The following is a 27441-nucleotide window of genomic DNA, read 5'->3' on the forward strand; positions in this document are numbered from 1 at the left end:
AACTATTTATCTAAGGCTCTGATGCTCAATCTCCTCTGCGAGAACTACTCTAATCCAAACACATAGCTTAATCACATTATGTGACATTATATGTGGCCTCTGACACAAAGCCATTAGCAAACAGACATGTATCTTATTTTTTTCCCTTTCCCACCCCACCCCCCAAAAAGCCCATATGGACTTGGGTGCAAGGAATTTATTGTGGAGATACTCCCAGAAAGCAGCAGTTAGGGAATGGAGAGAGTGAGACAAAGAAGTATGAAAAAACAGGGGTAGGTGTTGTTAAACTGATGTTCAGTGAAGCTGGGGATCAATTCTTGAGAGACCATGTAGAATGTACCTAAGAATGTTCTCTGAAGAACAAGGGAAGAGGCATTTATTCTACTTTTCATTGGATGAGGTTTGCTCCTGGGGGCATTAACTCCCCCACAATTCTGTGCTGCCCAAAACAAGAGAGTTTCAGAGGATTCAGAAAAAGCCTTGAGGCAGAATGGAGAGAAGTGGAAGGTTCTTAAGCTGACATCATGCATGGGAAATGTCCAACACAGCTACACCAGAATTTAGTGGCAGGTCAAGGGAATGTGGTACAGGACAAAAAAAAAAGTGTCTGCTACAGCACAGAAGTGATGTCACCAGTGATAACAATGAGGTATGAATAATCATTTCTCTTTTTTCTTAGTGTTACAGAGAGACTGACCATCTGGCTGAGTCTAATAAGTGTCTACTGAATATGAAATGAGCACATACTGAGCACTAGCTAAATAGTATGGGGCAATACGTATGTTGAAGACAAGGTGCCCAACTCTCAAGGAGTTCACAGTCTGGTAGGGATTATCAATAACCACAAACAAACTAATATGTAACTGCTGGTTGTGACTATAAAGGCAAAAAAAAAAAAAGTGAAAGTATAATGAAGTGGTTAAGAGATTCCACTCTGGAGTCATACAGAGCTAGGTTTATATCTAAGCCAGGATCTGCTCTGTGACTATGGATGAAGTGCTTACTCTCTGTGTGGCATAATGTCTTCAGAGAGAGAGAGAGAGAGAGAGAGAGAAGAGAAAGAGAAAAAGAAAGAAGAAAAAGGAGAGAAAGAAAGAAAGAAAAGAAGGAAGAGAAAGAGAAAAAGAAAGAAGGAAAAGGAGAAAGAAAGAAAGAAAGAAAGAAAGAAAGAAAGAAAGAAAGAAAGAAAGAAAGAAAGAAAGAAAGAAAGAAAAAAGAAAGGAAAGGAAAGGAAGGAGAAAAGGAAGAAAGGAAGAAATAATGGCATCTGCTTAATGAGATAAATGTGAGAATTTAACATATGTAAATTACTAAACACTGACTGACATAAGTATTTGGTAAATTTTCATTATTTTTGTGAAAGTTAAGTAGAAATTTAATAGTAGAATATGATGTAGGGAAAAGAAGGATCTCGTCTCCATGTCACACACTTTTCTTTCTTTTTTTAAATTTTTTATTTATTTTTGAGAAAGAGAGCATAAGCGGTGGCGGGGGGGGGGCAGTGGGAGGACAGAGGATCAATAACCCACCAACCTGAGCTGAAGTCACTCAACCAACTGAGTCACCCAGGCACCCCTCTCTTTCTTAAATAGAGATTTTCTGTAGGTTCTGCTCTAGAGCCATTTTACCTCTTCTAGAAGCTATATTATCTAAGGAACTACTTTTATTAAAAAAAGAAGGCAGGCACTTAAAGGTGCAGATATATGGTACAAAATGCATGGCCACTGCAGCAATAACCAACGAATTTCAAACCCATACATCTTGCCACTGCATGACTTGGGTAAATTTCTGAAGTACTCTGCCATTTGACTTTCTTACCTACAAAATACAGACAATATTATTTGCTCATAAGGCCACTGAGAAGAGTAAGTGAGAGTATCTCTAAAGGGTTCCCAGTGCATTTTAGACCCTCAAAAGTGCTGATTATCACTATTCGCTATTCATTCAATGGACAGTTATAAGGCACAGTACTAGGTTTTGGGCCACAAAAAGAAAAAAAGCATGAATAAAATATGGCCTCAACAGACAGACAAAAGTCCTACAGGTGAACATTGTTAATACTACTTAAACAAATTTAGCCTTTTAAAGGTAAGCAAATTAGTAATTTATCCTAATATCAAAAGCTATTATCCTAATATTAAGGAGAGGGAGGGAAGGAAAGAATGGAGGGAGGGAAGGAATTAACCTAGTTAGCTCTAAAGTTTCCTGGAAATATAAGATAATGAAAGCCATCTAAATTCATATCCTTTCTATGAGCAATCAGAACAAGCCTGCAACATGAACCAAACTCAGAAAAGTTTTCTCTAACACAGGACTAGGAATATAAAGCAGAATCTTACTCACCCTGGTCTTGAAACATATAATAATGCTGTTGTTCCCCAATCCTACTCACCCTGGTCTTAGGACATATAAGAATGCTGCTGTTCCCCAATCTTTTAATACAGGTGAAAGCAGGATTAAAAGTCCATCAATGACAACCAGAAAGGGAAATGATGTCATAAGCTTGGGTAGAGAAGAAAAAAAGAACAGGGCGATCATGGGGATTGCTCTACCAGCTGAGGTACACATAAGGCCTCACCTCTTCCCTAAGTCAATGCCTTGCAGAATAGATGTTCTCCAAAGTGGAAGACCTAAGACAACATCCCAATATTATTACACCTCAAGAATGGGTTTCAGGAGGAGGATGGTCTTCACAGGTCTGTACCCCTCTTTAGCTCAGTAACATTCCTTCCTGACATTTGCAGAACACTTCATAGTTCACAAGCCACTTTAATGTCATTATCTAACTTAACTCTCAAAAAAACTGTGTGATTTGAGGCTTTTCCCCCCATTTCATAGATGAACAAGCTGATGCACATAAAGCTTAAGCAACCTGTTCGAGGTCTTATACCAAGATGCAGAAGATCTCCGATGGAAACCCAAGTCTTCTGGTCCCATTTCCAAGTCATTTCTCACATTTGCATGCAGCCTCTGAGGACAGGTAAAGTAGAATCAATGGAACTGGGAGGCAGTGACAACAGGAAGCAGTTTGTCTTCAGAGACCTTGAGGGATCTCCCTCAAATCAGAATTCCTAACTAAAGAACTAGTGACTCCAAATCTGTGCCATTGCTCCAGGCAGTCAAATGTGAAATCCTTTATGAACATGGAGTCTACTCCATGAAGAGCACCATTAGATTCATGACAGTAAAATTCATTTGAAACTAACTGGTGACTAATGAAGTTACTAAGCTTTATGAGCCTTGTGCGAACACTAATACAGAGGTACAGTGTCAACAATAAAACTGTAACCGCTGACAAAACTAGCTTTCTGTGGAGAAAAGGCAGGCCTTTTTCCTAAGTCTAGAGGCAAAAACAGCATTAGACAATTTCAAGAGTGACAAAGCAAAATCACTTTTTCTTGCATGGTGTTAAATGGTGAATAGAAAGAACAGCTTTACCCTTAGAAATAACTGAGTATTTGATAATGGGACAAGGGAAAAATGTATAATTCTCTAGCTAATTGCAAGCACTTACAAGAATGGTGTGTGTATATAATGAAATATCTTCAAAGGATGGCCAGAGACCAGAAGAAAATACAGAGCCCCTTTATACCCAAGCTTGCACATGCAGTTGTCTGCTACCACAGCGGGGTGCCAGAGAAAATGTGATTATAAGTAGAAAAGGACTAACCCCTCTAGTGGACCTATCAAAAGGTGTTATCCTCCTATGTGCTTCCTAAAAAGATGAACAAATAAATCCATTGAGTGGTTAGGAAAAGCTACTGCAAAACAATTATTTTGGTTATTGCTTGGCTGGTATTGAATTGTTCTTAATTGTACTGCCTAAAAGAAACAAGTGTGTCTAGAGGTCTGTCCTAGACAGTGTCAGCAAGCCAGGACATCCCCACTGAGAAGGACCTTATCTTCACACTGACTCTAGAGCCTCACAGTCCAACATAGTCTCCACAAGTCACACATAGCCATTGGACCCAAAAATGTGGGGGGCGCCTGCGTGGCTCAGTCAGTTAAACATCCGACTTTGGCTCAGGTCATGATCTCGCGGTCTGTGAGTTCGAGCCCTGCGTCGGGGTCTGTGCTGACAGCTCAGAGCCTGGAGCCTGTTTCGGATTCTGTGTCTCCCTCTCTCTCTGACCCTCCCCCATTCATGCTCTGTCTCTCTCTGACTCAAAAATAAATAAATGTTTAAAAAAAATGTGGTTGGTTCTGTTGACACATGCAGTATATGTAAACTACACCCCCGATTTTGAAGACTTAGCAGGAAAATAATGTAATATATCTTATTAACAATTTCTATATTAATTACATTTAAAGCAATAATATTTTGGGTACAGTGGATTAATTAAAATAGATTATTGATGTATTTTAAAAATTAATTTCACCTGTTTATATTTTAATTTTTTTCTTCCAAGTTTTTATTTAAAATTCAGGTTAGCTAACATATAATGTAGTATTGATTTAAGGAGAACTCAGTGATTCATCACTTACATGTAACACCCAGTCCTCACCACAAAAAGTGCCCTCCTTAATACCCATCACCATTTACCCATCCTCCTGCCCACTTCCCCTCTGGCAACCCTCAGTTTCTTCTCTGTATTTATAAGTCTCTTACGTCATTGAGGAGGGCACCTGTTGGGATGAGCACTGGGTGTTGTATGGAAACCAATTTGACAATAAATTTCATATTAAAAAAAATTTTTAAAGGCTCTTATGGTTTGCCTCCCTCTCTGTTTTTATCTTATTTTTTCTTCCCTTCCCCTATGTTCATCTCTTTTGTTTCTTAAATTCCACATATGAGTGAAGTCATATGGCATTTGTCTTTCTCTGACTTATTTTGCTTAGCAAATACACTCTAGTTCCATCCATATTGTTGCAAATAGCAAGATTTCATTCTTTTTGATTGTTGAATAATATCCCATCATATATATAAACCACATCTTCTTTATCCATTCATCAGTTAGTGGACATTGGTCTCTTTTCATAATTTGGCTATTGTTGATAGCACTACTATAAACATTGGGGTGCATGTGCCCCTTCGAAGCAGCATTTTTGTATCCTTTGGATAAATACCTACTAGTTCAATTGCTGGGTCATAATGCATTTCGATTTTAATTTTTTGAGGAAACTCCATACTGTTTTCCAGAGTGGCTGCACCAGTTTTCATTCCCATCAACAGTGTAAGAATGTTCCCCTTTCTCTGCTCCCTCGCCAACATTTGTTGTTTCCTGAGTTGTTAATTTTAGCCATTCTGAAAAGTAGTTTTGATTTGTATTGCAGTTTTGATTTGTATTTCTCTGATGATGAGTGATGTTGAACATCTTTTCATGTGTCTGTTAGCCATCTAGATGACTTCTTTGGAAAAGCATCTCTTCATGTCTTCTGCCCATTTCTTCACTGGATTATTTGTTTTTTGGGTGTTGAGTTTGACAAGTTTTTTGTAGATTTTAGATACTAACCTTTATCTGATATGTCATTTGCAAATATGTTCTTTCATTTTGAAAATTGCCTTTTAGTTTTGTTGATTGTTTCCTTTGCTGTGCAGAAGGTTTTTATTTTGATGAAGTCCCAGTAGCTCATTTTTGCTTTGGTTTTTCTTCCCTCTGGGGACATGTCTAGTAAGAAGTTACTGTGGCTGAGGTCATAGAGGTTGCTGTCTGTTTTCTCCTCTAGGATTTTGATAGTTTCCTGTCTTACATTTAGGTCTTTCATCCATTTTGAGTTTATTTTTGTGTATGGTATAAGAAAGTGGTCCAGTTTCATTCTTCTGCATGTTGCTGTCCAGTTTTCCCAATACCATTTGCTGAAGAGTCTTTTTTCAATTGGATATTCTTTCCTGCTTTGTCAAAGATTATTTCGCCACACATTTGTGGGTCTGTTTCTGGGTTCTCTATTCTGCTCCATTGATCTATATGTCTGTTTCTGTGCCAGTATCATACTGTCTTGATGATTACAGCTTTGTAATACAGCTTGAAGTCTGGGATTGTGATGCCTCCAGGTTTGGTTTTCTTTTTCAACCTTACTTTGGCTATTCTAGGTCTTTTCTGGTTCCATACACATTTTAGAATTGTTTGTTCTAGCTCTGTGAAGAATGCTGGTGTTATTTTGATGGAAATTGCATTGAATATGTAGATTGTTTTGGGTAGTATCAACATTTTAACAATATTTGTTCTTCTAATCCATAAGCATGAAATGTTTTTCCATTTCTTTGTGTCTTCTTCATTTTCTTTCATAAGTTTTTTATAGTTTTCAGTATACAGATCTTTTACCTCTTTATTTCAGTTTATTCCTAGATATCTTATGGTTTTTGGTGCAGCTATAAATGGGATAGAATCCTTGATTTCTGCTGCTTCATTATTGTTGTATAGAAAGGCAACTGATTTCTGTATGTTGGTTTTATATCCTGTGACTTTGCTGAATTCATGAATCAGTTGTAGCAGTTTTTTGGTGGAGTCTTTTGGGTTTTCTATGTAGAGTATCATGTCATCTGCAAAGAGTGAAAGTTTGACTTCTTCCTTGCCAATTTGTATGCCTTTTATTTCTTTTTGTTTTCAGGTTGATAAGGCCAAGACTTCCAGTACTATGTTGAACAACGGTGGTGAGAGTGGACATCCCTGTCATGTTCCTGAACTTAGGGGGAAAGCTCTCAGTTTTTCCCCATTGAGGATGATATTAGCTGTGGGTCTTTTGAATATGGCCTTTATAATGTTGAGGTATGTTCCTTCTATCCCTGCTTTCTTGAGGGCTTTTTCCAAGAAAGAATGCTATATTTTGTCAAATGCTTTTTCTGCATGTATTGAGAGGATCATATGGTTTTTACACTTGTTTATACTTTTTAAAACATGGCTACAAAAAATGTAAAACTATAAAAATTATACTAAAAGTTATAAAGGTGGTTTGCATGTGTGATGTTCATTCTATTTCTATAGGACTGTGCTGCTCAGCAGTGCTATGTAATAGAAACTGGAGACCAGAGATCCAGACCCGTGGCCTGACTTTGTACTGATGTCTCGGTAACCTGGGATAATTCATTTTCCTCTTGGTTCTGAACGTCCACCTCTATAAAATCAGAGCTTAGACTCACATTTAGTCTAATCTTTTAATCCCAAAGCACCTGGTTGACCAGTATAAATGTCATGTTTGAATGCCCTTGAGTTCAGGTATGTTGGAAATGGCTTACTTGCTCTCCAATGTGCTTGGAAGTAAAAGGATGCAGAACATGTGTTTGCTTGCTTGGCTGCTTTAGGCAGCTTGAGCTTTCACTGTTTCTGGCAGGAACAGTGTCTTTTTAACAGAACTGTAGGGATTCAGCATCGCATGATGGGGCATGTGGGTGTTTGATTGTGACACTTGAGGAGAACGTTTTATAGCTCAGCTGATAGAATGTGGTGCTGATGAGTCTAAGGTTAAGGGTTCAATTTGCATCCAGACACACTTAGCTCAGCTTTTTGTGAACCAGGGATATACTCCATACCTGGGCTTGCTTTCTTGCAAACTTTCACTATGGGTGACAATAAGGTCCAGTAATATAATGGTACTGTACGTTCTTCCAATCCATTATCACCTCTACAACAAGCAGCTCAGTTTTATCCTTTGAGAGGAAAGCATAAAATGTGCCATTTTTTTTCATTTTAAAGGAAAGCATATTGTTTTCCTTTGTTTAAACATAGTTTTTTTTTTAAAGCATATACATTTCAAAACCAAGCAAAGGCAAAAGCTTATAAAAGTTGTTGTGTCCTTTCCCTCATTAGCTTCCCAAAAAGCCGTTTCCAAGATACAAAATGGCCCAAGCTAAATCCTACCCACCTAGTGGAAAGCATTTCCTTATGTATTATACCTTCATATAATTTTTCAAAACCTTACTATTAAGCAACTCACTATGTTAGATTTTTACATGACTTTTGTCCTTCAAATTGCCAAGAGTCAGAGGTCAGCAGTGCTATGTAATAGAAACTGGAGACCAGAGATCCAGACCCCTGGCCTGACTTTGTACTGATGTCTCAGTAACCTGAGATAATTCATTTTCCTCTTGGTTCTAAATGTCCCCCTCTATAAAATCAGAGCTTAGACTCACATTTAGTCTAAGTCTTTGGAATCTTTTAATTCCAAAGCACCCTGGCTGACCATTTTGAAGAGCCAAATTAGATATTAACTTTTTTGAAATCAATTTTTTTCCTGTTCATCTTCAAGAGCGATAGACATGACACCTCATGAATTTGGCTGACCTTCACTTTCAACAGCTGGGCCACATAGCTTTGGAATAGGCTCCTGTCTCCAGTGGCTTTTGCACCTGTGGTCTGGCTGGCTTGAGCTTTATGATTTCTGCCTGCTCTAGCAGTGGGCTGGAAGTGAGAGCAGTTGTGTGTGGTGTTCTCTGAGCTTCCTCTCTCTGGTACTGAGCCAGGAGCTACCTAAGGATCTTATCAACAACTAAGCCTGCCTCTCCTTTATCTTTACTCAAACTATCATCCTGGGATTTACCTCGGCTTGGTCTAGCTTACGGTGTGCCTTCTGAAGTGAAGGCTGACCTTTTACTAAACACCAACCAACAAGAAGGCTAGAATAAAGTGGTTCTATCATAACTCACCAACTTTAATATATCCATAGAATTTGGACAGCAGATGCTAAAATGATCTTAAGAGATACCACTGAGCACCTACTATAGACTAGACACTTAAATAGTATATGTGGATTCCTAATTTAATCTTTATAATAAGTTTATGTAATGTAATAGGCACTTTTTTTTTTAAGTAGACTCCATGCCCATAGTGGAGCCCAATGCAGAGCGTGAACTTGTGACCCCAAGACAAGACCTAAGCTGAGATCAAGAGTTAGACACTCAACCAAATGAGCCACCCAGGTGCTCCTAATAGGTACTATTGTTATTGTCATTTTGCAAATGTGGAAACTGAGGTTTAGGGAGAATAACTTTCATATAGAATCTCAGCTCCTAAGTGACAGAAGTGGGATTTGATAATAGCTAGATCTGTTTGATTACAAAGTTCAGACATACACCTACTTTAGCATCAGGATAGTTTTTTGGAGCTCATTTTGATGCAAAAATTCAATTGGGGGTGCCTGACTTGATCATTTCTTCTGCCTGGGATGCCTAAACATCTTAAACAGTTCAGCATTAGTTCAAGTCCATTGAGAAGCAGGCGCCAAGACAGATTAGACATCACTATTTATTTCTAAGCTTCCTTCCACTCCTGTTAGTTTGTTTTCTTCCTTTTGAAAGGAAATGTTGGCAGAAAGAGGCACACACAAACCTTGGCAGGGAGCAGACAATTCACAAATTTCTACAATTCAAACTTCAGTGCCGGTAGACATCAGAGAGTAAAGCTTCCCTGGGTATGCCCTGAAAATCTCCTTAGAATGAACTGAGAGGCCCGGGACATTTCTGCATGTATGCTCATCTGCCTATTTTTATCCTTTAGATTCATTTGATGTCTGCTCTTTCTTCCAAAGGTAACTCAGATCACACCATAGCACCATGAACCATTAATCATTCTGAACAAAACTCCATTTCTGGGCACATCAATGATGACTCAGGGGATCTACCTTTAAAACTGACCCACCAATGTGTATTTCAGTGACCTACTCCAATACTTACAGTGTGACACAGGGGACAATCTTAGCATCTGCCTGTGTTTTCAACACCTCCATATTTTGCTCAGCTTTCCAGAACTGCCTTTGTAATTTCATGTTGCAGGACAGAGCTTATAAACAGCAGAAAAGATTATGAGAAATCATGTTTACCAGCAGCTCAACTAGGGGAACAGCTAAGGGAAAAATATAAAACTTACTAATAAGCCCTCCAACCCTCAGATCTGATTGCTTTAGATCTGCCAAATTATCCAGAACCTTACTCGGTATCCTGGTCTCCTCCACTGTATTTCTTAGATTAAAGACACATCTCTGAACCACCCCCTAAGCTGATGCTGACTTATCAGGTGGTGCTTGCCAACAGACTATGGCTCACACTGGAAAATGATTGACAGCTGCTGACACAATTTCCCCCAGTCAGCTGCAATTTCACCAGGCCCAGAACCTTACAGACCTAGACTCTCATTTAGTGAAGCAGCTGTTATACTGGAAGAAGCATTCACTAATAACAGCTACTAAATACTACAGGCCAGACATTTTATATACATTATCTCCATTCTGCTGACAACCTAAGGAAGTAGGTATGATTATCCCCATTAAAAATTTTTTGTTAATGTTTGCTTATTTTTGAGAGAGAGAGAGAGAGAGAGAGAGAGAGAGAGAGAGAGAGAGACAGTGCATGAGTGGGGGAGGGGCAGAGAGAGAGAGAGGGAGACACAGAATCTGAAGCAGGCTCCAGCACAGAGCTGTCAGCACAGAGCCCGACATGGGGCTCAAATGCACAAACTGTGAGATCATGACTTGAGTCAAAGTTGAACGCTCAACAGACTGAGCCACCAAGGAGCCCCTGATTATCCCATTTTAAAGTTGAGTGATTTGGTTAGACAGAATCCATAACTTATCCAAGGTCACACATTTAGTGCCTGATGGAGCCACGATGTAGATGACCTCTTTCTGGTTTAATATAATTCTGCTATATTATTACCACTTCCAAATAGAAGGTGGGCAACTTGGTAAAAATCCTAAAACTGTCAGCTGGGTAGTGTTTGACAAATATTACTTAATTTTACTCTGGGTCTTAACTAGTTTGGCTGAAGAAGGGAAATAATGCTTTTGAGTCTTAGGTTAGGATACAGTCCCAGGAGTCAAATTAGCTGGGTTTAAAACCCAGTTCCATCTTTGCTACTTTGATACCTCCAAGAATTCAATTAGCTTTGTCTCTAAAATGAGAATAACAGTGGTACTTACCTCAAAGGATACTGACAGGCTTACACAAAATAAAATATGTAGAATGTTTGACACTGGCATATGGTAAGCAACCATTACCATCATCATCCGATTTTTTTTTTCCTATCTTATGTCACAGGATGTTTTTGAGGACTGTATGATGAAACATGTAAAAATGTGCTGTAAATGATAAAGAGCTATACAAACATAAGGAAATAGTACTATACATTAGGCCTATGCTGTGAGACTTATAAATAAGGATTCAATTAGGAGAAAGTTCTAGCTCCCCACTTAAACTTCAGGAGTCTGCAGTCTTACCTACTCCAGGTTAAACAATATCAAAATCCTATACCCAGCACTTACATATGAATGAAACAGAACCAATGGGTGACAATCTAAAAACTCCATATTTTAAAATGTTTTTCACCTTTGCTTGGCCTAGAAGGTATAAAGACTCCACCATCATGGCATTTATCTGGAAAAGGACACAGCCCAAATTCCATGATGCCTGGCATCAGATATCTCTGGAAAGGATAAAGTTTGGAAATTATCAAGAGTAGAAAAAGAAAGGGAAGCTTGCCTAGCTCAGTCAGTAGAGTGTGTGATTCTTGATCTTTGGGTCATTTGTTCAAGCCCCACATTGGGTGTGGAGCCTATTAGTAAATGTTTCTCTAACCTCTGGTAAAAGTGTTGGTGGTAATAATGTTACAGTGGAAAAGGTCTGAAACTGGGAGAAAGCTGTAAAAAAGAGCTACAATAATGTGTTGAATGCCCATGTCAATAAGACTTTGTTACAAACATTTATTTTGAGACAAATTTAAGAGCTCTTGTTTGACTCTCCAACCTCCTATGGATAATCAAGTTACTGAACACAGGTGAATCCTTTTCTTCTTTTTAGGTGTTCCAGGGAATAAGTACAGAAAAAGGATTCTTGGCTCTGGTACCACAGCCCATCTTACAGCTCAACCCAGTAAAATTGTAAACTAGGCAGACTCTGAAGGCAAAGTGCCTTGATTTCAATCTAGGATCATCAGCTTACTATGGATTCAACCCTAGGCAAGTTATTTAAACTCATTTAGCCTCTCTTTTCTTATTTGTGAGATGAGGATAATGAAATCTATTTAACAGGGACACTAGACAAACTCAAGGAAAAAATGGGTGTGTGCCAGACAGGACACCCCACCGAGTCCCCCTAAAGAACACCCATGTCCGAATCCCCAGAATATGTGAATATGTTGTTATATGGCCAAAGGGATGTTGTGAATGGAATTAAGGTTGAAGACCTTAATTAAAATAGAGAAACTGTCTTGGATTTTCTGAGTAGTTTCAATCTAATCACATGGGCCCTTAAAAGTGGAAGAGGAAAGCAGGAAAGTCAGTCAGAGATGAAGTGGCAGGAGGGTTCCAAAGCATGAAAGTACTTCTTAACTCACCATTGCTGGCTGTGAAGATGAAGTAAGAAAGCCACAAGCCAAAATATACTGGTGGCCTCTAGAAGCTGGGAACAGCCCTCATCTGACAGCCAGCAAGAAAATAAGGACTTCAGTCCTACAACACCAAAAAACTGAATTCTGCCAAGAACCTGAATTAGCAGGAAACATTCTCCCCTAAGACTCCAGAAAGGAATTCAGCCCTCCAAACACCTTGATTTTAGTCCAATGAACCCTATGTTAGACTTCTCACCTACAGATTGAGATAGAATACTTGTGTTGTATTAAGCAGCTAAGTTTGTGGTAATTTGTTGTGGCAGCAATGAAAAAGTGATACAGAATGCCAAGTACTTAGAAGGTGTTGTACAAAAAGTAAACACTAATTGAAATCCAGCAACTTGCTGATGGTGATGATGTTGATGATGAAGAGGATAACAGTAGTGTTCTCAGGTTCTATCTGAAATTACAAATATTAAACTTGCAAATGATCACAATATTAACTCCTAATAATATTAACTATTAGGGAGGCTCTTCTATAGATCTGATATCATCTTAAATGCTTTCTTTTTTTTTTTTTTAAGTGTATTTATTTTGAGAGAGAGAGAGGGAGAATGAGCAGGAGAGGAAAAGACAATCCAGGCAGGCTCCACGCATCAGCAGAGAGACCAATGTGGGGCTCAAACCCATGAACTGTGAGATCATGACCTGAGTCAAAACCAAGAGTTGGATGTTTAACCAACTGAGATACCCAGGTGCCCCTTAAATGCTTTCTATGCAGCAAATTATTTTATCTGATCTTCACAACTATCCTATGAAGTAGATATGATTATCCCCCTTTCACAAGGTGAAACTGGAGTTTAAAGAAGAAAAGCTCATTCATCTCATACTGAATTCTGCTCAAGTTATCAAGGACATTAGACATTTCCAGGTGGGAGACGGGGGAGAAATTCCTAATGTCTCAAAAGACAGAAACACAACACAATGCATTATTCCTTTAATGGACATAGATGCTTATGCAGCCCTTCCTTTATATTGATGCCTAAAGCAATGCAGTGGAGTTCTATGAAGTCAAGTTAAAGAGGCAGAGGTGCACAGAAACACTGTAACTTGCAATTGTTTAAGAGACAAAATAATTGTGCTGTTTGAATAAGACAGACTTGACCACATACCTGCTGAGAGCCCAAAGCATGAGTTTTAAATAAGGAAATGAACCCCAATAATCAGTAGCTCAGGAAACAGGAAATGGATTTCAGATGGACTGAAATAGAGTTTAGAAATGTGATCAAATGTGCAGCCTCTTTTGATTGAAGTCTAAAGGGATGATGTGATTCTTCTTTTCCCAAGCAGAATACAATTTTAGGTCACTCATTATATCTCAAGAAAAATCCATAAAAGTTTCCTTTAATAAGTAGACCCCACAGAAGTTTCTAATCCAAATTTTAGACCACTGTTGCTCAGTGTGTAGTCAACCAACTACCTACATCAAAATTATTTGGACTGTCTGATAGAAATATAGATTTCTGGGCTCCACTCCAAAGGCAGTGAATTTGCAGAGGCACAAAAATCTAAAAAGTTCCATAGGTGATTCTCTTGCAAATCAGAGTTTGAGTAACCTTTATGCAGAGATTCTCAAAGGCATCCAGAGGTAAGTCAGTCCTCATCAACAATGAGACATTCCACAGCTGGCACCAGGAGAAGTACTCAGATAAATATAATCCCTTCCCTGCCTCCAGAATTTCATAGGCAATTAACTGCAATACAGGACAGATAGACATAAGTAATACATGGAAGGATCAGTAGATGGCTCTGGGAACATGGAAACATGGGAACATGGGAACATGGAAACAGAACAGCTTATGCTGGCTGGGGCTCTCTTTCCAGGATTTCAGAAGGGCATCATTCAGGCACTATCTGAGAATGAGATCAACACCTTATGGGTAGAACAGGAGAAGAACAAGCTTCACAGGGAGTGAAGGGAACCAAGGTGAACAAAGGCATGAAGGCATGTCCAGGATATGGTATACAGACCAATACTGCTGTGGAAGAGAGGTCCTCAAAGGCTAAAAGTGGATGAGACAGAAAATTAGTCTAGTTGGAGGACACCAAAGGCATCAACGATCATAATAACATGAGGGGCAGGGGGCATTTCAAATTTTTAAAGATATGGCATGAGTTGATCTATGGTTTCAAAATGAAACAGGCTATGCATTAGTTTCTCACTTCCATAACAAATTACCACAAAATGAATTGTTTAAAACAACAAAAGTTTGTTCTTTCACAGATCTGGAGGCCAGAGGTCCAAAGTCAAGTGTTGGCAGGGCTGTGCTCCATCCAAAAACTATAGAAGAAAATCCTTCCTTGCCTCTTTCAGCTTCTGGTATCTCTAGGCACTTCTTGGTTTGTGGCTATCAGGCCAATCTCTGCCTTTGTCTTCACAAGGTCTTCTTATCTTCCCCCTGTGTCTTCTCTTTGTCTCTTATAAGGACATTTGTCATTGGCCTTAGGACCCACCCAGAATCCAGGAGATCTCACCTTGAGATATTTAATTATACGTGCAAAGACCCTTTTCCAAATCAGGTGTCGCCATTCAACCCACTATACGCCACCATAAGAGGGAGTAATATAGAATAGTTTCTGAAAGCAGACCTATGTAGGTGGCACAGAACAAATGTGTTCTGACAATAAATATTTTATAGGGTCATTGTAAGGATTAGAATAATAATTTCTACCTAGGATAGCTAGCATAGCATCTGGTGCATAGTGAATTTTCAATTAATCATAGCTTATGTTAATAGTACAAAGGACCAGGGGCATCTGCGTGACTTAGTCAGTGAAGTGCCTTTGGCTCAGGTCATGATCTTATGGTTCATGGGTTTGAGCCCTACATAGGACTCTCTGCTGTCAGCTCAGCGACTGCTTCGGATCCTCTGTCTCCCTCTATGTCTGCCCCTCCCCCACTAGCACTCTCCCTCTCTCAAAAAATAAATAAATGTTAAAAAAAATTGAAAAGAAAAAAAATAGAGTATAAAGGACCAATATTGTGTAAGATCTATTAGGACATATAGTTTAGGAGTTAAATGCATACACACAGAGTTGAGAGATGAATCCCCTGGGTGCAATTCTTATATGCATAATGACTTGTGTGACCTGGGTAAAGTGACTTACACTTTCAGAGTTTTTAAATCTGAAGTTTGTCAATGGAGTTTATAATATTAACTACACAAACAAGTTGTTATTAGGGTTTTTTAAAAAGTGATGTATGTAAAATTCTCAGCCCAATGTCTGGCACACAATAAGTCAACTACTTAATGATTATGAGGATGACACAGAGGACCACATTTGAGAAAGTCTAGTCACTCATACCAAGAGACCTAGTGTTTAGAGCACAAATAAAGCACTTTTATATGTAATATCTCACTTGGGTCTCTGACAAATTGTTTGTCATCTTATTGTTTTGTGGCTCTGCCATGGGCAATAAGACTACGCCTTCCAGATGCTCAGGGAGAGGCCTGCTCCCTGGACCATATTTCTTACCAAGTTAAATACAAAGAGGAATTTCTGGTAACTTTTGAAGAACAAAAGGGCAAAAAAGAAATGTAGGCCCCATGGAAAAGAAAACCTGTATGTAGAGTCCTGTAACTCTTTCCATAGGCCTGAGAAGCTTTCTCACTCTATCTCTTACCATTTTCTTCTTTGTTATGATCCTCATAAATGAATCTATATGGAAAAACAGATCTGGTCAACCAATACCTGCTTGGGCCAGAGGAGCTACACAGAGCCCCACTGTGAGCAGAAACTAACATGATACTCTGATACTAGAAGTTCTGTCTCTACTTCAACAAAGTGGAGGGGCTTTGCTCTGAAACAAAATTAAAACAATCAGAAGCTAATTAATTGTCAGAGTGCCCATGCAAAGCATATCCTGGGCAGCTTTTGTCCTTTCCATTTTATGCTGGGATCAGTGAGGCAGAAAGAAGAGGCCAAGGTGAGAGCATATGGTGAGTCATAGACAACTTGGTGGAGATATTCAGAGAGCCTTGACACTGTCCTGGGAACTCTGAAGGCTTCCAAGTATGAAGATGACAAGCTTCTAAAACAAACACAGCTTAAAATATTCCTAGAGACACAAATCACAGACGTGCATCATCTCAGAAGGAAAGAGAAGTAAAATTAAATATGCTTAAACCATACTATAGAAATATTTTAATGATTCAGATCTAGTTAAATACATTGAGTGATCTGTTGGCATGAGTGAGACAGAATTAAGAAATGGTACAGATGGATCACATTCCTTTGCCATGAAGAAAGCCCCGTAACAGAGATGCCATTGAAATGGGATTTTAAACAATCTATGTCAGGTCCCTTCCTTCTCATTCAGACACAGCCACTCCCTTCATTGAACTCCTTCTAAAATTTCTAACTGCTCTCCTTGTCCATCTCTAATTTTAACCCATTCTTCTTACATCCATCATTTTAACATTCTTCCTAAAAAAACACAAGTGGATAATAGACTGGAATAAAATTGCACACATGCCAATGTAACGAGATAAAGGAAGGGTGATAGAGAGGGAGACATAGTGAGTACATAGACCTTTCATCTTTGATAAAGGTCATTTATTTCCTGAAGTTGATAAACTTAGAAAATAGCTAAGGCATATTAATTATAGATAAAAATAGAACCACTCTAAGAATTAATTGAGAGTTTTTCTTGCTATATCCTAGGGGACAGAGAGTTCTCTGAGATCTCTCTTATCAGGCACTAATCTCATTCATGAGGGTTCCACCCTTGTGATCCAATCACAGCCCAAATGCCACACCTTCAAATATATTCACACTGGGGATTAAGTTTCAACATATAAACACATAAATATGTTGGGGGGGGGGAGGAACTTTTTTACACCACTTTCTCTTGCCTTTTCTGCAAAAAGAGGAGTGGCCAGTTGTGGAAACCAGCTGCGAGGCCCTTTTCCTCCCATTATTTTTCCTCCCATTTCTTAGATAAGAAAGAAGGCCTGGGGCACCTACGTGGCTCAGTGGTTAAGCATCTGTCTGACTCTTGATTTCCGCTCAAGATCTCACCGTTTATGGACTTTGCTTGGGATTCTCTCTCTCTCTCTCTCTCTCTCTCTCTCTCTCTCTCTCTCTCTGCCTCTCCTCCACTTGCACATGCACTCCTCTCTCTCTCTCTCTCTCTCTCTCTCTCTCTCTCTCTCTGAAAATAAATAAATAAATAAACATTTAAAAAAGAAGAAGGCCTGAAATATGCAGGCCATTTTTCCAGACCACATGAAAGATCTGCTCTCAGCCTCCTCATCTGGTACCTGTATGCCTTACAAAGACAGTAGCCCCTCAAAACTGCCTGAAATGTTGAATTAACTGCACTTGAATGTGGTGAGAGAAAATTACAGTCAAGTTTAAGACAAAAGATCTATTAGCTTTGTGACCTTGAAGAAATCACTTTATTTGTCCAATTCAATTATATCATCTGTAAAATGGGGATAATAAAACTTACCTTGGCTACCCTGAAAGCTAGTTTTGAGAAGTAATTGAAGACACATAAAAAGATACAGAACTTAGAAAGTGTAACATAAATATAAACTAATGAAACAAGTACATCTGTTATGTCATCAGATATTTATAACAAGTCCACAATGTGGGCAAAAGTTATTATATCCATTCACTGATAGAAGGTGGGGAAAGAAAAGGAAAAGGATTAAGCTATTTGCTTAAAGTCTCTCAGAAGGTTGGTTACCAAGCCAAGAACAGTACCCCTGGCTCCCTTACCCACTGGCTGTCACCTGTGCTGGTTATTCTCTCTGTGGTATTTCTCCATATTCATTCTCTGGCCTTCTGTGCACCACACAAGTTCCTGTTTCCTCTGACTTCAGGTTGTACTGGCCAATAGAAAGACCAGACGGTGGTAGGAGAGAGTGTTTGGGGTATTCTTCCATTCTTCTCTCCCTGCCTTAGCACTGTGGCCCTGGGAACGGCTGGATCCCTCTATAATTCCAACTCATATCTAGAGTCTCCTTCCACAATGATAGGTCTCACGGGGCTCCAATAACATTGGGTCCCCACGCTCATTCTTTCCTCTTCAGGGTGTTTACCAGGTAGCAAACAGCTTCCTTACCACTGCTCATCCCTGATACCTCATCATCACTTCTTGGGTGCCTCGGCCCTCCCTACACATCTCTAAATAGTACCTTCTTTAAATTCTCTGCAAAATTCCAGTTAAGCAAGCCTAGGTTCCTAACTGATAAACACTCTTTTTCAAACTGTGTGTTCACAGGCTACCAAGAACACTTTTACCACCTTGCTCCCAATTCCTGTCAGCCTTCTCCTTCTCTCTCCCCAGACTTCTTCCATAGAAAGCCACAGGCCACCTCCATTCTCCAGGCAGTAACTCACCATGGGCCTACACTGCTCTTTCCTAATTCTTTTTTATTAATTTAAAAGCTGATAAGCCCTCTCCTTAGCTCCTATTCCCCCATCCTCTCTTCTTCTTCTGTCTCACACTTTGTTTCCCCACAATAGAGAATTTGGACAGTTGACCTGTCTGCAGTATACTCTGGATTGAGAAATGGCAGTAAAGCCCTCTCTGAGTTTTTTTAAACTCTAAATTTGTAAACTATCTTAAAAAAAAATAAAGTAATTCTGCCTAAAAGGGATTAAAAATATTTACCACCCTATCAATTTTGCCCTTGAGGTTACAGAGTATTTCCCTACTGGCAGCAAAATCAGGTGCATCTTCTTTCAGACTAGATCACTATTGTTACTAGGCACATGGGCTGCTAACTATCTCCAAGGCTGCAATAAATCAGTGCCCCAATAGTCTTTCCACCATTGAAATTTATGGCAGAAACAGTCACAATAGTCATTTTGGCCTCTAGGGTGCTTTCTCACTAAAGACCATGAGTTCGGTGGTTAGACATAACCTATAATAATAGCTTTGTCTTCCTAGTGTGTGACTGGAGGGAAAAAATAAAATAAAATGCCCTTGCCTTCTTATGTTAGAATGTACCATGGAAGAATCCAAGAGCTGACATGTCATTCAGGAATTCTGAGCCCCTTCCTCCTCTCCTCACTGTGAAAAATAATGATCTCTTGATCTCTAAGTGTCATTCAAACTGTGGACCCATGAAGCCAGCATCTGTCTCCTCCTTGGCTTCCTTTTCCCTAAATATACTGACTGTCAGGAAAAGGGAAACAGCACTTTGTGTGACACTTTCCAAACTACATTACTCATGAAAGGCTGACAATAATCACCAACAAATTGAAATGCATGCCCAAAATGATGACTGGTAGAGTCTACAAAATAAGTGGTATTTTTACTACTAGTTCAAGAGTATGAGACTTCATAAGTGATTTTGTGACATTTTGGCTACTGATTACAGGTACAAATTATCCATGCTCAATTAAAGAAAGATGAAAGTTCAGCTTTCTATAATTAAACCAATAACTTGTTCAGCCTCAGGGCTGGAAACATGTAAGAATTTGTGTCTCTTGTAATCCTGAATGAAAAATTATGGAAAAAAACTCTACTATCATTGACTTTCTTAAAACCAAGTCCTTATACATACTGGAAATTATTAATGATGACACTCTTAGACAAGGAAAAAAGACGTCATTCTCCTACTCTTTTGGCTGTCATGTAGTGAATTACTTTCTTCACTGTCAAGTTTTGAATATTGTATCTTTTTAAAAAAATGTTTATTTTTGAGAGGGAGTGCATGCATGCAAGTGGGAAAGAGGCAGAGAGAGAGGGGGACACAGGATCCTAAGCAGGCTCTGTGCCGACAGCAGAGAACCCAATGCAAGGCTCGAATTCAGGAACTATGAGTTCATGACCTGAGTCAAAGTTGGACGCTTAGCTGACTGAGCCACCCAGGTGCCCCTTAAATATTGCATCATTTAGGTCAGTCTTGGTAAATCAATCCAGACATTTTCTTTGGATCCTGCTGCAAACATGATATGAAGTACTTGAAAAATACCTAAGAGTATATTTCAGCATGAAAGATAAAGCTCAAATAACCAGCACTGCAATGTACTCCTTTTCCTTATCTGTAAAATGGGACAGGACAATCAGCTGTATGTGTTAACTTGGCTAGACTTTGTCCCCATTTAATCAGTCAAACACTAATCTAGATGTTGCTATGAAGGCATTAGTAGACATGATTAAAGTCTATAGTCTGTTAAGTAAAGGAGATGAGCCTAGACAGTCTGGATGGGCCTGAGTCAATCAATTTAAAGCTCCTAAGAGCAGAATTGAGGCTTCCTTGAATAAGAAATTTCACCTTTGCTTTCAGCTCATGCCCAGGAGCTCCAATCTCCCCTTCCTGAGAGCTTGCCCTAAAGACTGTGGACTAGCCTAGCCAACTCAATTTGTGTAAACCAATTCCTTGCAATAAATCTATTTACCTCCTTATGTATCCTAGTGGTTCTGTTTTTCTGGTTGTATCTGACTGATACATAAGGATAATAACGGCTATTCTGAAGGAGTGTTATAATAATAAAATGAGATTATGTGCATAAAAATTCATTTATCACAAAATGAATGTAAAGAAGTGTACGTAGTATTATCGTTTGATGTGACTAACTCCAATCCAGCTAATAACTCCATGTAAACGCCACTTTTTCCTAACAGGACTTACCAAATCATTGTATTCTCCAGATATCACAAATCCCCTTAAATTCTAAGGTTGCTTTTAAATAATACCAGACCCTGCTTGACAGCCAATCATACCCAAACCCACAAGCATCTAGATGTGATACTTTTCACACAAAAATAATGAACTACAGAAAGAGTCTGTCAGCAAGGGTACCAAATATCAAGGTAAAGTATAGGTGTAAGGTTGATGTTCAAACAGAAGCCTGGACAAACCTGACATCAAGAATGAGTACAGAGTCAGAACTTAAGGAGAAAAAGTTAAGTGAAATCCATAGGTGGAGTGGGGGACCTACTCCAGATACTAGCTCAGGTCTTACCAGAATTGGGGCTGGTTCAGCTCCCCAGTGGGTGGGTGAGGTGATGGGCTGGAAAGGAGGACTTCTGATCCAAATGGTGTGCCAAATGACCCTTAGGGTCAAGAGTTCTCATACCTGAGAATCAGGCAACCAGGAGCACCTGGGAGAGACAACCATCAAATTCATTTCCTTTTATTGTAAGTCACACAGCCAAATTATATTCCACAGCCTCCCTTGCAGTTTTTCTGGCTACAAGGCTGAGTTGTAGCCAGTGGCGTGACAGTGGAGTTTCCCACTTTCAGGCCTGGCTCATAAACACCTGCCATGCCCTTCCTGCTCTTTTCCTCTGCTGTCTGGCAAAAATGGAGCCAATTCCCAGCACAGCAATAAGAGCCACATAGTAAAGAAGGCAAAGCCACAATATGCAAAAAGCCTGGGTCCCTGAGTCACTGCTTGAAGGAGAAGCATCCGGAAGTGTTACCTGACTGAGAACAGTTGCATCAGATAATTATATGAGCAAGATATGAACCTGTAAGGTGTTAAGTCACTGAAATTTGAAGGTTTATCTGCTAGATCGGCCAGCTAACAAAAATTGTTACTGAATTTTGCATGCTGTTGTAAAAAAAAAAGGAAAAAAACCTTAAAATATACAGCACTAATTCAGGTAGCCAACGGTAAGGAAACAGTGGAATCTGGGAAATGGGAACTCACACTACCATTCAAGAGAACAATCCAGCACTTAAGCCAATATTAGAGGCTTGTCCTAAAATCAGAATAATAATGTGACCACCATTTTAACTTTCTCCCCTCCCCCCCAATTTCCTTCTCCATAACGGCTGGATTCCTTTTTCCTATTTCCCACTTCCCCCCTTCAATCCTTTGCTCAGACTGCTTATCCCACATCTGATAACACCATCCTTTCCTCTTCTCATCCAAATCCTATTCTTTCTCAATGCTGGATCAAGCCTCACCTCTCTGTTGAGATGAGAGCACTTCTAGAATTGCTTTCACACATGGCAATCCTACCCTCCTCTAAATATACTGTTCAGACCACTCATCTGAACATTTAATCATACACTGTTCTGCACTGTCCTTTAATTCCTCCCTCACCCCCATCCCACCATGGATACCTTGTAAATTTCTTTAGGGAGGGACCAAGCCATATATTAATTATTCTCCCACCCAGCACTTTGCAGAGCAATGAACATGTATAGTGGCTCTTACTAAATGTTGAAAATGAATCATATTTCACACACTCTAACTTTTACAATAAAACCAATAGTAAATTGAGATGGTCAATGAAGAAAAGATGCTAATACAACATAGTAGGAATGGCCAAGAGATGTCTTTTGAATGCTAACACCAATGGAGTAGTGGTATGGCTGCCAGGAGCACTGTGATGAGAAAGACTTTAAGTCCATATCCAGTATCCTCAGGAAAGAATGTTGCAATCTATTAGCAACGTCTGCACGGTATTGGGTATGGAAGTGAATCTTGAAGTTTTATTTTTTGGCATAGGCTTATAGCCAATGATTGTTGTGGTTAGAGCATTCAAGGCTTTTATTGCCAACTTCATACTGACAATATCACTTGGATGTCACCCTGTCACCTCATACTTATTTTATCTAATAATACACTCTTAATCTTATACCCCCATATCTTGTCTTCTCCCAGCCTTCCTCATCTCAGTAAATGACAGTACCATATATTCAGTTGCTGAAGGCAAAAATCAAAGAGTCAATCTTGATTACTCATTCCCTTCACCTCAGTCTCCCAATACCCTGCCAGTTCCAACTCCAAAATATATCTTCAGTTTGTCCATTTCTCCCCCACTCCTCCAGTCTACCACCTTAGTTCACTCTATCACCATCTCTCATCTAAGACTACTAAAATCAATTCCTAACTGGTTTCCCTGTTTTATTTTTATCATCCAACAGCCTATTCTCAACACAACAGCAGAATTATTTTTTAAATCATTAATCAAATTATGTCACTGCACTGCTTCAAACTTTCCATTAGGCTCCCTTCCCTTTGTACTTACAATCAAATTTGACCTCCTTTTAATGGCCTAAAACCTACAAATTTGGCTTACCCCCTCTTTGACCAATGTTACCCTAGGTCACTGGGCTTCTGCCACACTCAGCCTCAAACACAGCGAAGCATATTCCTGCCTTACAAATTTTGAAGTTGCTATTCCTTCTCTCTGGAACCCTCCTGCCTCAGATCTTTACATGGCTGGTGCTTTTATACATTACAAGTCTCAACTTAAATGCTAACTGTTCAGTGAGACCTCCCTGGCTACCTTGTATAAAACATCCCACAACTTCATCATTCTTTGTCATTGTACTCTGTTCACTTTTGGAACTATTTGTTTTCTTGCATTTTTTTTCTATGTCCCACCCTGGATCATTAGCTCCATAAAAGCAGGGACCATGCCTAACTTCATCATTGCTATACCCCCAACAGTGTGACCTTGGTAATCTCATTCCCCTTTGTAACCTTTATTTTCCCCAATGTTAAGATGAGAGTTTGGGATTAGGAACTCACTAGAGAAGGCTCTGACATTCTTTGCATCCAGGATTCCAAGGAGGCTTTAGAGCTCAGGGCTTTGCAGATACTGACATTTCTAAATGCATTTTTCAAATGAAGTCAACCCCTCAGGCAGCCCAGTGGGGAGGTCACAGGGAGCCAGCAAGAAGGAAGTCTGGTGAGCTGAATTACACAGTTCCTTTGCCATGCCACCCCACCCATACTGAGGAGACGCAGCTCATTAGGTACTAAATGTTTAGTGACTGTCACTATTAATTGGTGGGTATTAATGCTCTAAGGAGACAGTAAATCTCATGCTGGACTCAATGACATCAGCCCCTTGCAGTCAGACAAAACATTAGGAATGTAAATCTAAACCACTACAAAAAAGAACCCAGAGATTATTCCTTCCCTGCTTGTAAGAGTAAATACTGGCTGCTGTTTATACTGAGCATTAACCAGGATCTATATTAAATATTTTACATTTCTTTATCATTTCATCTTCACAATAAGCCTAAAGAACAGGTACTTATATTATCCTCATTTAATGGATGAGAAAACTCGCATACAGAGAAGCCCTTTGCCAAAGATCACAGAGCTAATAAGTGCTGGATCCTAGATTTTAATAGGGGTCTGTCTCATTCTGAACCCCATGATCTTAACTACTAATATTGCCTGTTTCTTATAATTATCATTTCATCATATAATTACAGTTATTTTTGCCAAAGCCGTTTCTCTTCTTCAAGTCTGAGCTCAAATGCCACTTCTTTCATGAGGATATATCTAACCTCCAGACACACCCACCCTCTACCTCACCTTTTCCTGCATTAGTCATACGGAATCAATCACATAGGGGAAAGAAGGTCAGGAACTAACATTCATTAGGCATATAGTACATGCACTGTCACAACAAAAGCTTATATCATTCTCACAACTATCCTACAAAGTAGGTATTAAATCTGTTCTGAAAGGGGAAATGGCTTGGGCAGGGTCTTACGGCTCAAAGTGGTGGAATCAGAATTTAAACCCAAGTTGGCTTGATGCCTGCCTGAGTCCAAAGTATTTACACAAAGTTACTCTGAATTCTCCATTACACCCCTAGACTAAATAGAGTCCCTCTCTTATAAACCCTCAAAGCACCATGAACCTCTTCTTTGAAGTATTTTCCATAATTATAATTTATACAATTATAAATATATATAAATCATACATAATTATATGATTAATTTTAATTCCTTTTTTACTCCCTAACTCCATGAGCAATGAATATATCTTGTTTTGCTCTACTAAACCCCCAGCACTCAACAAATACAGTAGTCAAAAACTAACAAATATATTTGATTTCATTAGATACATCTCATGTACAAGTTTAGTCCATTCCTGCTAGATTTAAGCTCCCTGAGGTAGAGTATCTACCTAACTTATCTTTGTATCTCTCATAATGCTCTGTACATAGCAGGAACTCAATAAATATTTGCAAAATAAATTTTACTTATCAGTCTGTACTATTTCAACCCTAACGTCATCAAAGGCTCCTAAGTAGTCACTAAATAAAATAACAGAGTAGGAAGGCAATATAGTTCCTTTACAAGACAAAGGAATAGGTATAGCTTTGAAAACCGAGAAAAAACATAACTGTAATGTGAAAACCAAGTCGGTTGTATCAATCAGGATATGTTAGGCTATGCTGTTATGATGAACACCTGACCATCTCAGCAGTTTAAAGCAAAGTTTTACTTCTCATTCTTGCTATATAGATATTTCAGACAGATGAAGGATATTGTTCCACACCATCCTAACTCCAGGATCCGAGCTAAGAAAACAAAACTGGTTGCCGTAACACAGGGAAAATGAGAGCAAGGGAAATGACATAGCAACTCTTAAAGCTCTGTCTGGAAGTAATACTGTACTACTTCTACTCACATTTCATTGGCTACCTTCCAACTGTGGGAATGTTCTCCTATCCAAGAAGAAGAAGCAAAACATCTGGTGAATGGCACTAATGACTACTGCAATAGCAGACTGCCTAGCAGGAAACATTAAGAAATAACTTAGCCAGACCCTGACATACCCCCCCAGAAAAAGGTATCTCAACCACTATTCTAAAAACAAGCCATTGTTAATAAAATGATGAAATTGATCATTTTAATCAGCTCTTGAGCAGCTATGCCTCAGTGTCCTTATCTGTAACATGGGAATAAAAATAGAATTTCAAGGCTGCTTTGTAAACTGTAATGATATATGTGAAAGTAGCTTGTCAAAGGCCTGGTACAATTGATTTTATATCACTAAATATTGGTCTTTAGGGAAACACAATTTTCAACTACAAGTATTGTCTCTGGTGTGCCTGGGTGGCTCAGGAAGTTAAGCATCCAACTCTTATTTCCAGTCAGGCCATGATCTCACTCACAGTTCATAGGATCAAGGCTTGCGATGGACTATGTGCTGTCAACTGGGATTCTCTCTCTCTCTCTCTCTCTCTCTCTCTCTTCCCCTCCTCCATCTCAAAATAAATAAACATTTAAAAAAGACAAATACAAGTATTGTCTTTGAAATGTAGGAAAAAATCAATCCCTCAAGATGCAAGAGATATATAAAATGACTCACTTTCCCTTATGCTTGACAATTTTATTTGGCTGATACTGTCTACCTGCTGAAATGACTTACCACATACTATCACTCTTACATCCCTCTAATACCAGCAGTCAAATAATTATAGAAGGACTAAAGGTACCATATTCTATGGCAAAAGAAGTTTGGAGGGAGGAAGGCAGTGGAAGAAAACTATTAAAATAAATGGAAATTACTGTCCTTCCCAGGCAGAACCAAACCGCCTCCATCCAGGGGGCTGAGAAATTGCCATATTCTCTATCCTCCTCCTTTATTTCTTATCTTCACATTCCTCCCCTGCACAGGTCACAGTGTAAGTCCAGTGGTGCACATTCCCCAGTTCGCCTTCTTATCACTAAGATTCAGAACCAGGACCAACAAGCAAGTGGTATTTCCCATGATGGGCTGCATTTCCATTCTCTATCCACACTGATCCAAGTGTGTGATTGAAAGAGCTTTAAGGGGAGCCTGAGTGGCTCAGTCAGTTAAGTGTCTGACTTTGGCTTAGGTCACGATCTCACTGCTTGTGAGTTTGAATCCCAGGTCAGGCTCTGTGCTGACAGCTCAGAGTCTGCAGCCTCCTTCAAATTCTGTGTCTCCCTCTCTCTCTATCCCTCCCTGACTAGTGCTCTGTCTCTCTCTGTCTCTCAAAAATAATAAGTGTAAAAAAATTTTTTAAATAAAAAAAAAAAAGAAAGAGGTTTAAATGGCAAATACCCCAAATTAAGTATTACTAACCCCCACTCCTACTCATACCTCCATACAAATGTTCTCAGGATGAGGGGAGAAGCACCTATCAATGCTATGGTTCTACACAGATGCACTGTGTAAATGCCTAACAAAGAGGAAGTTCTGTACTTTTTCCCTCCCTCCTATGCTCAGTGATAGTTCTCAAGGATGAAGCCTGATTCCAGGACAGGACACTGGGCCATGTTTGTAAGTGGAAGATGGCAATTAAGCAATGAAACATCACTGTTTATGTGCTCCCTTCTGTCTTCTCTCTCTTTCATGCTAATGGAACAATATAGTGTGAACATGTTTTCAGATGGGAAGAGACCTGGCCTTCTTACATCTTAGTTTT

Source organism: Felis catus, chromosome A2 (genome assembly GCF_018350175.1).
Source record: "Felis catus isolate Fca126 chromosome A2, F.catus_Fca126_mat1.0, whole genome shotgun sequence".
Taxonomy (NCBI): Eukaryota; Metazoa; Chordata; class Mammalia; order Carnivora; family Felidae; genus Felis; species Felis catus.